The sequence below is a fragment of the Ambystoma mexicanum genome, chromosome 2p, assembly GCF_040938575.1.
Source record: "Ambystoma mexicanum isolate Mex_15411 chromosome 2p, UKY_AmexF1_1, whole genome shotgun sequence".
In the NCBI taxonomy this organism is placed as follows: Eukaryota; Metazoa; Chordata; class Amphibia; order Caudata; family Ambystomatidae; genus Ambystoma; species Ambystoma mexicanum.
The window spans coordinates 289340394-289353741 of NC_090923.1; the positions used below are offsets into that span (position 1 = coordinate 289340394).

The 13348-nt window shown below is 52.0% G+C and overlaps 1 protein-coding gene across 1 annotated transcript in view; it reads right to left on the reverse strand.

The window, feature by feature from the left end:
- LOC138566386 (tripartite motif-containing protein 54-like) overlaps window positions 1–13348 on the reverse strand; it is a 708248-nt gene that overhangs the window by 50531 nt on the left and 644369 nt on the right. The window lies entirely within an intron of this gene.

Sequence of the window (13348 nt, forward strand, 5' to 3'; positions counted from 1 at the left end):
TCACTCTACCATCTAACAACACATTTTCGACCAACCAAGTTTCTTGTAGAACAATGATTTTGAAAAGATGCATATTACACTGTAGGCCATCGTCAGCAAAAAAGTGATTAAATTCTCTCGTATTCCATGTATAAAGTATGTCAGTGTCATCGACTCATCTGGGACAGATGAGATTTGAAAGCAATAGGTAGCCACTACCAATAACCTGATTCATCCTCAGATTTTACATTGGTGGATCCACCAACACTTGATCCATTTTCAACATCATTAATCCACTGTAAATGATGGTTTGAGGATGTATCAGACACCTTGTTCGTGCAGACCGTGACAGTACACGAAGGCCTGTCAAGTATCTCTGGTCTGATATTATTTGTGATGCTATGATTCCTAACATTAGGGTTTGTCAGTCGAGTTTTCTCAGAAGTATGTCGACTATCTCACACGAAAAACCCAATTGGAATATATCTGTTTCATATATGAGGACATATTCCAGTGTTGTTGTGGAGACAAACCAAAGAACAAGTTACTCTCTTACCTGGTAACGTTCTTTCGATGGGATGGTCCGACGACGTATTCCATATCAATGACAGGTAATGTCCGCAGCACAGCTGTGGACATTACCTGTCATTGATATGGAATACGTCGGAGGACCCAATCCCCTCGAATATTAGCCGTGCTAGATTTACTGTGATCAACTGGGTCAACTATTCGAATATCATCCGAGCATATGACACGCAGGCCAACAATACAGTGGAAAATTTGCAAAACAGCAGACCTATTCAGAGGGGGGTATTTTATATCCACCTCAAGAGGTTTTAACTGAAGGCCGCTATATGTGTCCTTACATTTTGATGCAGCCACAGATTTTAACCGATCAACAGACCAAAGCTCAATGAGTCGCTTCTGCCCTACTAGGTCAACAACATTCTTTTTGGGCAGAGAGACACTTCCCCTGGAACCCTTCACAGGAGGAGCTACATCAATCAAGGAACTAGATTCAGTTTCTAATGTGTTTGGTAAGGAAGGCATATTTATATTATCAACGGTAGTTGGTATAGTTTTCTGTGCAGAGGCTAGTATTGGATGTTTATCAGATTCATTGGCATTGTTTTATGATTCCGTCTCATCATTAACAGATTTTAAAGACTTCATTTCATAGCCCGAAACATTTTCCATGTTTACGCTGCACGGGTGATTATTGATTTTCATGCGCCTGGCATACATGAATTCCTGAGCGACGGGTTTAGTACCTTTTATTTTCTTTTTTGCTAGATTTGTTCGATATTGTTGGCAGTTTAGTGCTACTTAATTTAACAGAAACTTTTTGTGCAGCAATCGAGATGTTTTTCCCTGAAATATAAAAGGGTTAACAATCTCGCTTTCCCAAGTTTCAGTGTTTATTCCTTGGTCGTGTGTTATTTTTCTATTTTTATTAAAACTTTTATGGAGTAACGAAGACCGAATGTCAAGTTTATTTTCAGGTTTCCCACAGGTCTTAACCAAGGAAGTTAGCAGGCATTCAAATGCTTGAAACATTTCGTCACAGGTCTTGACTAATATCAAGAACCATGGGATTGGTTAAGGCATCACATGTATTAGACACAGGGTCTGAAGGTTCACCTTTCCCTTGGAGTGGTGAGATAATATCGGTTGCTACTTCACTGTTATTGTTCAGATCAGCTGTTGAAAGAGCGTCCGTATTGGATGGGAAAAGAATAGTATGAGGATCTATCTGCATTACAATAGGTATCAATGTAATATCATATATATCTCCCATGTATTCAATATCGTCATTTTGGACTGGGAGATCAATATTGTCCTGTAGGTCAATCAGAGGAGACATTTCCTCATGATGAATCACTGCTTTAACATCTGACCTGGGTGTTGCTATCGGCAGTATGGGCATACCATCATTATTTACAGCATTTAATACTTTTATTGGTTCAGTAAATAGGTCATATTCTTCATCTGCCTCAATGTTACTTCTACCCAGCGCAGCAACAAGGTTATTTAATTCATTTCTTTCACACATGGAGCAGCATCAAGCATTAGTGGCATTGCTGCTTGGAAGCAGATGATGTGGAATCCATTTTTTTTGTTAGTAACATTTCACCAATCAGCTTTGAACCTAAGCAACTTAGTGAATTATTTAGTTAGTCTTCAATCTCATGGACAGCATTCTCTTCATCAATAATACTTAGTTTCGCTCTTTTAGGAAAGAATGCCGTCATTTTTTTAGAGTGTGTTGTCGTTTTAGTGTGAGATATTACTTTAGGGGGACAGCCACAGCATGAGCGCCGCACAGGGCCAGTATTATCAGAGTTATCGGATAATGGTTCTACTGCATATTACTACATTGCTCTGCCATTATACCAGGAGCTGAGTTCATATCACAGATCACCACTATTTAAAAATTGAACAGCTTATGAACGTGCTAAAATTGTTATGCTTGATCTAAAATGGCGCTGGTGCGCAATGCATTCTGGGAGCGCTCGGAGCCATGATGGATATTTACTTCATGCCGCAGTGAAAAGCTGCACACATTTTGCTGAGTGTTAGTTTCACAGTGCTGAGAAAAACATGCTTTCCAAACCTGGTATGCGGTCAAGGACATTTCTGCTGGGAAAGCTAACTTTGTTATGGTTTGCTACTGTTCTCCGTGGAGCGTGTTACTAGAGAAGGGAGGCACTGCGCTTCTTGGGGGGAGCTCTCGATTGACCCAGCTGGCAACCGACGGCTGTTCCTCAACTGCGCAAGTGCAATTTCCAGAAGGTTCAAGAATTGACTCCCCTTTGTGGAGTGTGTATATATGCGGAAGCGCGGAGGTGGTCAGGTGAGACTTCAGCCGGAGAAGGACGCTTATGTCCGGCCCTCCTGTGAGCTGTGGTGCTCTCTGCCTGGCTGTTCCCGGGGTCTTCCAGCCGCTTCTGGACGAGATGAGGAATCCTGTTACGCTCACGGTGATGTATTTCCTTTTGAATTCTTTAGTTCTTCTGTGATTTATGTCCATATTATTTTTGTGAGTTATTTCTATGTACTTTTAAGCTTTGAATAAATAGCCGTATAAGAGCTGATTATCTTCTAAGAGTGCGTGGCTGTGAGTTATTGTGTCTGTCTACGTTCAAAGTATTTGCTCTATACTTGCATTGATGATTTATGGTTGTTCCGTGCACTTTGGGGGAGACCAATACAATTGTATAATCAATTGTCGCTCTATTCCTATCATATACTATTATAGATAGTATAATAGCACCTTGAAAATAAAATGTTCTAAAATCCTAAAATGACAAAAATGTACCTCTACCGATTGTAGCGCTAAAAAGACAACTAGGCAACCAATCGGCCAGTAAACGCTATAAGCGTAGGTAAACACGAACAAATAAAACAAAGATATCAGTCAATCAATCTCAATCTCAAAACATCAAACACAAAGCATCAAACAACGAGGTGATTAAGTCACGAGTCATACTTACATCAATCACTGCACAGTTTGTTTCGGAAGACTTTTTGACATGTGCATTTGTGGGCTTTCAGATTATAGAAAAAGGTTATAGGTTACCTTACACACAGAGCCCGAACACAGTCAACACAGTGTGGGCTAGAGTCACATTACTTGCCTGTGTAACCAGCAATCCTAAACTCGTATGCGGGAGGGGGAGTAAAAAGATTAAGCAGAGTAAGAAGGTGAACGCTGCACACGCCACACGATCAGCACTTACTTCAATGCGCGCGCAAGAATGCGCACGTCCGTGGGCTAAGAGGGTGCTGCTGGGAGAAAGGGGGAGGCAAAGCCAGTATTTTTAAAGGGCTTGCAAAAGACAAGTAGAAAGTGAATTAGGACCATATAGCAATATATGTCCTTGAATCCTTAAGTCTTCCAATCCATGCAGAAAGGCGAATGTATGTACTAGTCCTTGAAGTCCTTGAAGTCCGTATAAATCCAAGAGTAATACGGTAGCAGGACGTAGGCAGGCAGCGATCAGCACTTACTCCAACGCACTTCCTCGAATGCGCGCATATTTTATGATGCCCTCCTTTCAGTCAGCCCATCTGACTCTGGGCTCTCCTGGATTGGTCAAGAAAAACACAAGGGCAGGAATATTTGCCATGTTCCTCAAATCACCAAAGTAAAAACGTCTGCTGTTACGTTCTGGCTCCGCGCGGGGGCAGAACGTTGAAGGCCTCTGAGGTAGGCCGCAGTGGCGCATCACCGGCCGGAGCGAAATGAAACACGCCACACGTTGTAAGAGTCTGTGCCCGGAACCGCCTCCCTTGCGCGGGGGCGGGGCTTTTATTCAGACGCCCTGCGTCACCGCATTGCGGGGCGCCGGGCGGATATAACATTCCTCCTTTATTATAAATAAACTTAACAACTAAACACACCCACACAAATATGCCCATGCTTATGAACACAACAATACAGGCACTATTGACTTTCACAGTTCTCGTGGTGCAAACTACCACACATAGTCCTTGAATCTCCCACCCCGGGAGCTGGGCGCTGCCGTCTTATCTGATCTCTCACCTTCCACCTCCGGGTCACCCAGGTCCGGTTCACTGCACTGCTCCCATGTTCTGTCACCTGCATTGTCTTCGCCCTGAAGATTGGCAGGTTCGTTTTTGATCAGCGGGGAGTCCTCATCTTCTTGAGGACAGTCCCCATCAGTCCAAAGGTTGCGCGGCACCGCCTTGAACCACGACGCATTGCGCGTCACCTGACGGTGCCCTCTTTGCACGGTTATCATGGTCCCTTGTGTCTCGCGGACGGTCCATGGGAGAGTCTCATAGCGGGAGTCCATCTTGGACTTCGTCGGGTTCCGTAACATGACCACCTGGTCGCCCACCTGGTGGTTGGAGGGTTTCGACCTCCTCTTGGCACTCATGTGGGCATTGGCATCTGTTCTCCTTCTTTCGGTGCGCCCATTGTCGAGCTTGTCCGGTCTTCTGCTGGGGTGATGTGGAATGGACCACTTTATGACGGTGCCGAACATGAGATCAGCTGGGGGGACACCCGTTGTGCAGTGCAGGGTGACCCTGTAGTTTCTCAGGAAATGATAGAGGTCGACTTTCCACGGACTGGCATTTGCTTTTGATAACCTCAACACTTTGTTGATTGTTCTCATGAACCGTTCCACATCCCCATTCGCCTGGGGCCACCTTGGCACGATGTGGTGATACCGGATGTTCAGATCTTGCAGGTAGTGTTTGAACTCCTCCCCTTGGAAGGGTGCGCCGTTGTCACTTTTGATCGTGGTGGGTAGTCCATGTGTCACAAACATCTTCTCGATGGCCGGGATGACCACTTCTGCCGCCGTGGATTCGACCACCTCGACTTTGGGGTATCGCGAGTGATCATTGATGGCCACCAGGAGGTTCAGGCCCTCTCATAGTTTGCAGAAGTCAATGCTTATTGCGTCCCACCTGCCAGAGCCTCGTTCCGCCGACTGGATAAGTTCTGGATCAGGTGGGGCTCCGGTTATCAGGCATGGTAGACAGGTGTTGACTAGTTTTTCCACTTTTTCGTCTATCCGTGGAAACCACACTCGGTGTCGAATTCGAACCTTCGTTTGAGCCATCCCTTGGTGGCCCACATGGGCGAGGGCCACTATTCGGTCGTGCAGGCCTAGCGGGATGACAATGTGATTTCCGCGGAGCAGCAGACCTTGCTCTGTTATCGATAGATCCTGGAGGATGGTGAACATCCCTGTGAGGAACGCCTTTGCTTCTTCCGTCCTGTTGTGCGTGTTTTTCATGAAGGACCTCCAGTCCCCTGAAATGATGGCATCCTTTACCAAATCGCAACAGGGGTCATTGCATGTTTCTTCTGCGATGTCATCAATGCTGACAGCCTTCGGCCTCATGGCCCGCACCACCTGCCAGATGTGCTCCTCGGTCACTTCGGCCACCTGAACCTCCTGTGGCATCGAGGGTGCCTTGAGAGGAAGTCAGCCGGGTTGCCGCTTCCCGGCTGATACATCAACTCGAAATTATACTGCTGGAGATGGAGCAGCCATTTGGCTATTCTGGCCGGCGGGTGCGAGGAGGTGCCCATGTAGATTGGTAGGAGGGGTTTGTGATCCGTGATCGCTGTGAACCTGCGGCCGTACAGATAGAGGTGGAAATGGTGGCACCCCCACAGTACGGCGATTGCCTCCTTCTCAATGTGAGAGTATTGCTGCTCCGTCGCCGAGAGAGCTCGTGATGCACAGGCGATGGGTCTCTTCTCGCCCTCTTTGGTGACCTGCATGAGGATGGCCCCCAGGCCGACAGGGCTGGCATCCACATAAAGTGCAGTCGGAAGCGCTGTGTCGTAGTACGCCATTTTCATATCCACGGAAAGCGACTCTTTGATACTTTGGAAAGCTTCCTGGCACGCTTTCCCCCATTCCCACTTCGCGTTGAGCTTGGTAAGTTCTCTAAGGGCTTCCGACAGAGTGGCCAAGTTCTGGATGAATCTCCCACAGTACGTGGCCATCCCCAGGAAGCTGCGGACGTCGGTGGGTGTCATGGGCGGACTCGTGGCCTGTATGTCAGCAACCTTCTGGGGGTCCGGTGAGATGCCAGTGCTGCTAAACTTGTAGCCAAAGAACGATATCTCCGTCTTGAAAAACTCACATTTTTCCTTATGGATGGTTAGGCCCGCATCTTCTAATCGGCCCAGAAGCATCTGTAGTCTTCTCGAGTGTTCAACTTTGTCCTGGGCATGGATCAGGATGTCGTCACTCACATTCAGGAGACCTGGCATGCCCCGGATGACTTCTTGAATGGTCTGTTGGAAGACTTCGGCCGCCGAAGATATCCCAAAGCTTAGCCGCTTGTATCTTTGCAGACCCAAATGTGTAGAAAATGTGGTTATGTACCGAGAGTCCTTGTGTAGCTTCAGCTGGTGGTATCCTACTTTCAAGTCAACCTTCGGGAAGCCACAATTTCATCGAGGGTTGGCGTGATGTGGCGCTCCCTCTGGATGGCGGTGTTCAGGAGGCGCATGTCTATGCAAATGCGGACCTTTCCCGGCTGTTTAGGTGTCTTTGTGACCACCATCGGGGACACCCATGGTGTCGGCCCCGTAACCTCTTCTATAATGCCAGCTTCTTCCAACGCTTTAAGTTCTATCTCCACCTGTTCGCACATGTGGAATGGGGTCCTCCGGTGTCTGACGGCCTTTGGCTGGACCGACCTATCAATATGGAGCTTGATCGTCTTTCCTTTCAGACACCCAATCCTGTTTTGCAGGTTGGGATACTGTGCAAGGATGTTCTCGACCTCTTGGGCTTCTTTGACTTGACTGACGAACTGTACCAGCCCTAGATCCTCAGCCGCATCGCCACTCAGAAGGCATTCAATCCCCGCATTCACTAGGTATATTTTGGACGGTAGCCTGTTTTCACCATGGCTGAGGGTGGTGCGTAATCTGCCAACTACTGGTAACGGCTTTCTGCAGCCATATGCAAACAGGAGAGTGTCTGTGTTCTTGAGGGCTGGTCGTGGTTGCAGTGTTTGGAAGGTACTCGTGGGCATGACGTTCACCGAGGCTCCCGTGTCTATGGTCATCCATACCTGCTGGTTTTGGAGGGTGACCTGGCATTTGCGCCTCCGGAGCCCCTTCTTCTGCGTAGCGTGCCCACGATCCAGGGCTGACACCAGGTAGGCTTTCCTCCCTTTGGTCCGCTGCTCTCTTCCGGGGTCCTGTTGAGTCCCTGTGATGTCAACCTCTTCTTCCTCGGTCGACGAGTTGGTCGTTTCCACTCGCCTTGTGATTGCCTGCTTCTTTTTCTTTGTTCCACTCTTCTCCTGGGGGTTCTGTGGAGGCGGTAGTGGAGTGCCCGATGAACGGCACACCTTGGCATAGTGGTACTTTCTGCCACATGCCCCACACGTTGTGCCTTGCGCCGGGCAATTTCGCCGTCCATGACGCGATCCACCACACCATCCACACTCCGTGGGTCCCGGGGTCCGTGGCTGCCATCTGGCCGGTGAGTAGTTGCTGCCAGATTCATCTCTAGTGGACTGTCTATTGGTGACATGGGCCACCATGGATGACGCAAGGGCAGGTTGTAGTTTTTGCAGAGTCATGCCCATGTTGGCGACCCTGGCATATGCCAGCTCCCTTTGACGACCCAGCTCCAGAATGCGTGTTAGGGAGATGCCCCTCTCACCCAGCACCATCCTTCTTAGTTTCTCCGATTGGATGCCGTTAATGAGTTGTCTCCGGATTTCTTTCTCAACATCCGTGAACTCACACGACATCGCCAGCTTCCTGAGCCGGGTGTGGTAGGCATCCAAGGTCTCCTCTTCTGCCTGAAACGTGGTGCAGAATATCAACATTTCATAATCGGGGTTGAGTTGCGGGAGAAAATGAGCCATCAAAGCGTCTTTCGATAGTTGGTAAATGTCCTAGCCATCCGCAATGGTTAGCGAGTTGAAGATTCGTAGCACCTCGTTCCCCACATTCAATAATACGTGCAATCTCATTTTCCTGGCGGAGGTTACATCTTTGCACTCCATTGCCATCTCGAATTTTTGGAGCCATAGCTGCCACCGGGGGCCAGGCGAAGATGGATCCGTGAATGGGTCAAATGGCAGAATCATTGTGGAGGAGCTGCTTTGTGGGCGAGCTGGCGGTGACAACATCGACAGATTCGCCGCGAGTCTAGAGGGCGTGCCGGGCCCAGGGGTGGATGTGCCGGTCGCCATGGTGGGGTGTTGCCGTCACTTGACGGTCCCTTTTAAGGCCGACCTATGAAGTGTTGGCGGATGGGGCCGCTGCCTCGCTCCAGGTGCCCGCTGCCGTGATCGCCCGTGCGCACTGCATGTGCGGTGGGCTCACACGTCAAGGAGCGGTGCCAGTGGCCCCTGGATGCCAATCGGTCGTGCGTTGCAAGGGGAATGAGATGGTAGGGCGCCGAGCACGTGTGCTGGGTCCGGATTCCTTCATCGCCAGTGTTACGTTCTGGCTCTGCGCGGGGGAAGAACGTTGAAGGCCTCTGTGGTAGGCCACAGTCGCGCAGCTCCTGCCGGAGCGAAATGAAACACACCACACGTTTTTAGAGTCTGTGCCCGGAACCGCCTCCCTTGTGCGGGGGCGGGGCTTTTATTCAGACGCCCTGCGTCACCGCGTTGCTGGGTGGATATAACATCTGCCACCCTAAATACAGATACAGTTATCTACATGGACTTGACTGTTTATTGGCCAAGAGAAGAGTACCAGGATACACAATGAGCTCACTTTCTGTTTCGTATTGCAGGGCCTTGATTAGTACAAGGTGATTAGTGGTGATCCTCGATAACCCGGTGGTTGTAACTTCAAGTATCCCCACACCGGGTCACCAATCAGCTGTCCCCACTTTGTTTAGTCGTGACAGGCGTCAGATTTTGTTTGCCGTACATAAAGCAAACATTTCACTCACCGTTGGTAAAAAGCGCGGTGTTCGGGTGCCTCGTCCATCTGGGTCGGACATCGGGCCCTCTAGTGCTTCCGCTAAAGCAGATGAAGCTCTGCAGGGCTCTCCCCGGGTTCACGGAAGTAAATGCGAGGTGCCCTTAACACATGACAAGCTCCGGTGCTTCAGTGAGCCAAGCCCCCTTCAAGCGTGTCACAGGTGACTTACATGGCAGTAATAGGAAAATAATCCGGCTTCCCCCTGTGTCTGAAACGCCTCCGCTCCAGTATGACGTCCGTCACCCGTATCAGTGCCTCACAATTCTGCTCCGTAGCTGTGCTCCTGTTAGTGGCGCTGGTATGCACGCCGACCGCCACTCCTCATCGGTGACGCAGAGCTCCTAGAATCCAAAGATCGCCTGCACCGCAGCGCACCAGCTACCTGCCTTTAGCTGGATGCAAAAGGTGCTCCCAACAGGACTCAACCGCACAGCACCGGCTCTGTGCCTTTAGCCGGAAACGCAGGTGCTCACAAAAGGTCTGGTTGACCGTCACTGCCGCTCCCAACCGGCCGCTTCCACAATCCTTTGCCGTTCCTATCCGCTTGGATATAGGGCCGCTCAGGGTTGTCTCCTCATCAAGCCGAATCCTCATCGCCAAAGTGTTGTGGAGGGCTCCACACAAAGTATACGCCACGCCAGAGGAGAAACTTAAATGGGATATATTTAAGTAACCAGGTAAAACAACCCCCAGCCTGGGTGCCAGGAGCCAACTGACACTCCAGAGCTTCTACCTCCAACCTCCCCACATTCCACCTTCCAAACCAAACCTTTTCGGTTTTGATTTTCCATTGGATTTACTTTTGTGAACTGTGACTTTGGACACCTTTCCTTTGGATTATGATTTGTGGTTTTACATTATTTTACGGACATGCTGCTTTTTGTTTTTAATTCCCATTTTCGTTTGTTTATTTTTGATTCCATTTATGTTGCTTTTAATACATTTTCTTCATCAAACTTCAATGTGTAGTATCATCTCATTGGTTTCATGCATATCATGATATGGGTTTTGACATTCACTGACACCCATTGTGTGTATGTGAGGGACATGTCTTCATTTACATACTTGCCATTGGGGTTGTATCATGTAATTGGCATGTCTAAATGGGTGGATGCAATACTTGGGTGGGTGTTTGGCATGTTGAGGCTGCCCATAAGGGCCAGGGATCTAGATTGTGATGACGTGTTGGCTGGGGGACATGTGTGGGGGCCTGGTGGAGGGTGCCCCTGACTGCTGGGGTGTGGGGGTGCAGGGGGACATGAGTTGGACATGAGTGGGGGCCTGGTGGAGTGTGCCCCTGCACTGCTGGGGGGTGGGGGTACAGGGGGACATGAAGTGGGGGCCTGGTGGAGGGTGCCCCACAGTGCAGGGGGGTGGGGGTGCTAGGAGACAGGAGTGGGGGCCTGGTGGAGGGTGCCCCTGGATGCTGGGGGGGCGTGCTGGGGGACATGAGTTGGACATGAGTGGGGGCCTGCTGCAGGTGCCCCTGACTGGTGGGGGGTGGGGGTGCTGGGGGACATGTGTGAGGGCCTGCTGACAGGTGCCCTGCACTGCTGAGGGGTGGGGGTGCAGGGGGACATGAGTTGGACATGAGTGGGGGCCATGTGGAGGGTGCCCCTGGATGCAGGGGGTTGGGGTTGCAGGGGGCCATGAGTTGGACATGAGTGGGGCCTGGTGGAGGGTGCCCCTGGATGCTGTGGGGTGGGGGTGCTGGGAGACATGAGTTGGACATGAGTGGGGGCGTGCTGGCAGGTGCCCCTGACTGGTGGGGGGTGGGGGTGCTGGGAGACATGTGTGAGGGCCTGCTGGCAGGTGCCCCTGACTGGTGGGGGGTGGGGGTGCTGGGAGACATGAGTTGGACATGAGTGGGGGCCTGCTGGCAGGTGCCCCTGATTGGTGGGGGTGGGGGTGCTGGGGGACATGTGTGAGGGCCTGCTGGCAGGTGCCCCTGACTGGTGGGGGGTGGGGGTGCAGGGGGACATGAGTTGGACATGAGTGGGGGTCTGGTGGAGGTGCCCCTGGATGCAGAGGGGTGGGGGTGCAGGGGGACATGAGTTGGACATGAGTGGGGCCTGGTGGAGGGTGCCCCTGGATGCTGTGGGGTGGGGGTGCTGGGAGACATGTGTGGGGGCCTGCTGGCAGGTGCCCTGCACTGCTGGGGGGTGGGGGTGCTGGGAGACATGAGTGGGGGCCTGGTGGAGGGTGCCCCTGACTGCTGGGGTGCGGGGGTGCAGGGGGACATGAGTTGGACATGAGTGGGGGCCTGGTGGAGTGTGCCCTTGCACTGCTGGGGGGTGGGGGTGCTGGGAGACATGCGTTGGTGGGCAGTAGTGCAAGGTGACATGTGGGTTGGCTGGGGGGCATGGCCATGGTGGATGGGCTGCCTGCGGGACATGTGCAGGGTAGTCCCCTGTGGTGTGGGCCGCCTGCAGGGGCCGTGGAGGGTGTAGAGGGAACAGCTGGGAGGACCCACACGGCCGATTCACGTGTAGGACTCCCCGGCACCCCCGAAATACACGTAGGCTGCTGGATTCGAGTGTGGAATTTCCTGCGCACCTTGGAATACACGTACCCTGCTGAAATCGCGTGTGAAACTTCACGCGCACCCCGAAATACACGCACCACGGACAATCGCGTGTGGAACTTCCCGCGCACCCCGAAATACACGTACCCAGGGCAATCACGTGTGGAACTTCCCGCGCACCCCGAAATACACGTACCCAGGGCAATCGCGTGTGGAACTTCCTGCGCACCCCGAAATACACGTACCCAGGGCAACCGCGTGTGGAACTTCCCACGCACCCCGAAATACACGTACGCAGGGCAATCGCATGTGGAACTCTCCGCGCACCCCGAAATACACGTACCCATGGCAATCGCGTGTGGAACTTCCCACAAACCCCGTAATACACGTACCCTGCTGATATCGCGTGTGGAAGTTCACGCAGACCCATAATACACATACCCTGATGAAATCGCGTGTAAGACTACACGCGCATCCCTGAAATACACGTACCGAGGCGAATCGCACTGCTGGGGGGTGGGAGGGTGGTAGACAGGAGTGGGGGCCTGGTGGAGGGTGCCCCTGGATGGTTGGGGGCGGGGGTGCAGGGAGACAGGAGTGGGGGCCTGGTGGAGGGTGCCCCTGGATGCTGGGGGGGTGCAGGGGGACATGAGTTGGACATGAGTGGGGGCCTGGTGGAGGGTGCCCCTGGATGCAGGTGGGTGGGGGTGCAGGGGGACATGAGTTGGACATGAGTGGGGCCTGGTGGAGGGTGCCCTGCACTGCGGGGGGGTGGGGGTGCTGGGAGACATGAGTGGGGGCCTGGTGGAGGGTGCCCCACAGTGCTGGAGGGTGGGGGTGCAGGGGGACATGAGTTGGACATGTGTGGGGGCCTGCTGGCAGGTGCCCCACAGTGCTGGGGGGTGAGGGTGCTGGGAGACATGCGTTGTTGATCAGTAGTGCAAGGTGACATGTGGCTGGGATGGGGGGCATGCCCATGGTGGATGGGCTGCCTGCGGGACATGAGCAGGGGTGCAGGGTAGTCCCCTGTGGTGTGGGCTGCCTGCAGGGGCCATGGAGGGTGTAGAGGGAACACCTGGGAGGACCCACACGGCCAATTCACGTGTAGTACTCCCCGCGCACCCCTGAAATACACGTGCCCTGCTGGATTCGCGTGTGAAACTTCCCGTGCACCCCTGAAATACACGTACCCTGCTGAATTTGCGTGTGATACTTCCCGCGCACCCCTGGAATACATGTACCCAGGACAATCGCGTGTGGAACTTCCCGCGCACCCCTGAAATACACATGCCCTGATGGAATCGCGTGTGTTACTTCACGCGCACCCCTGATATACACGTACCCAGGACAATCGCGTGTGAAACTTCCCGCGAACCCCTGAAATA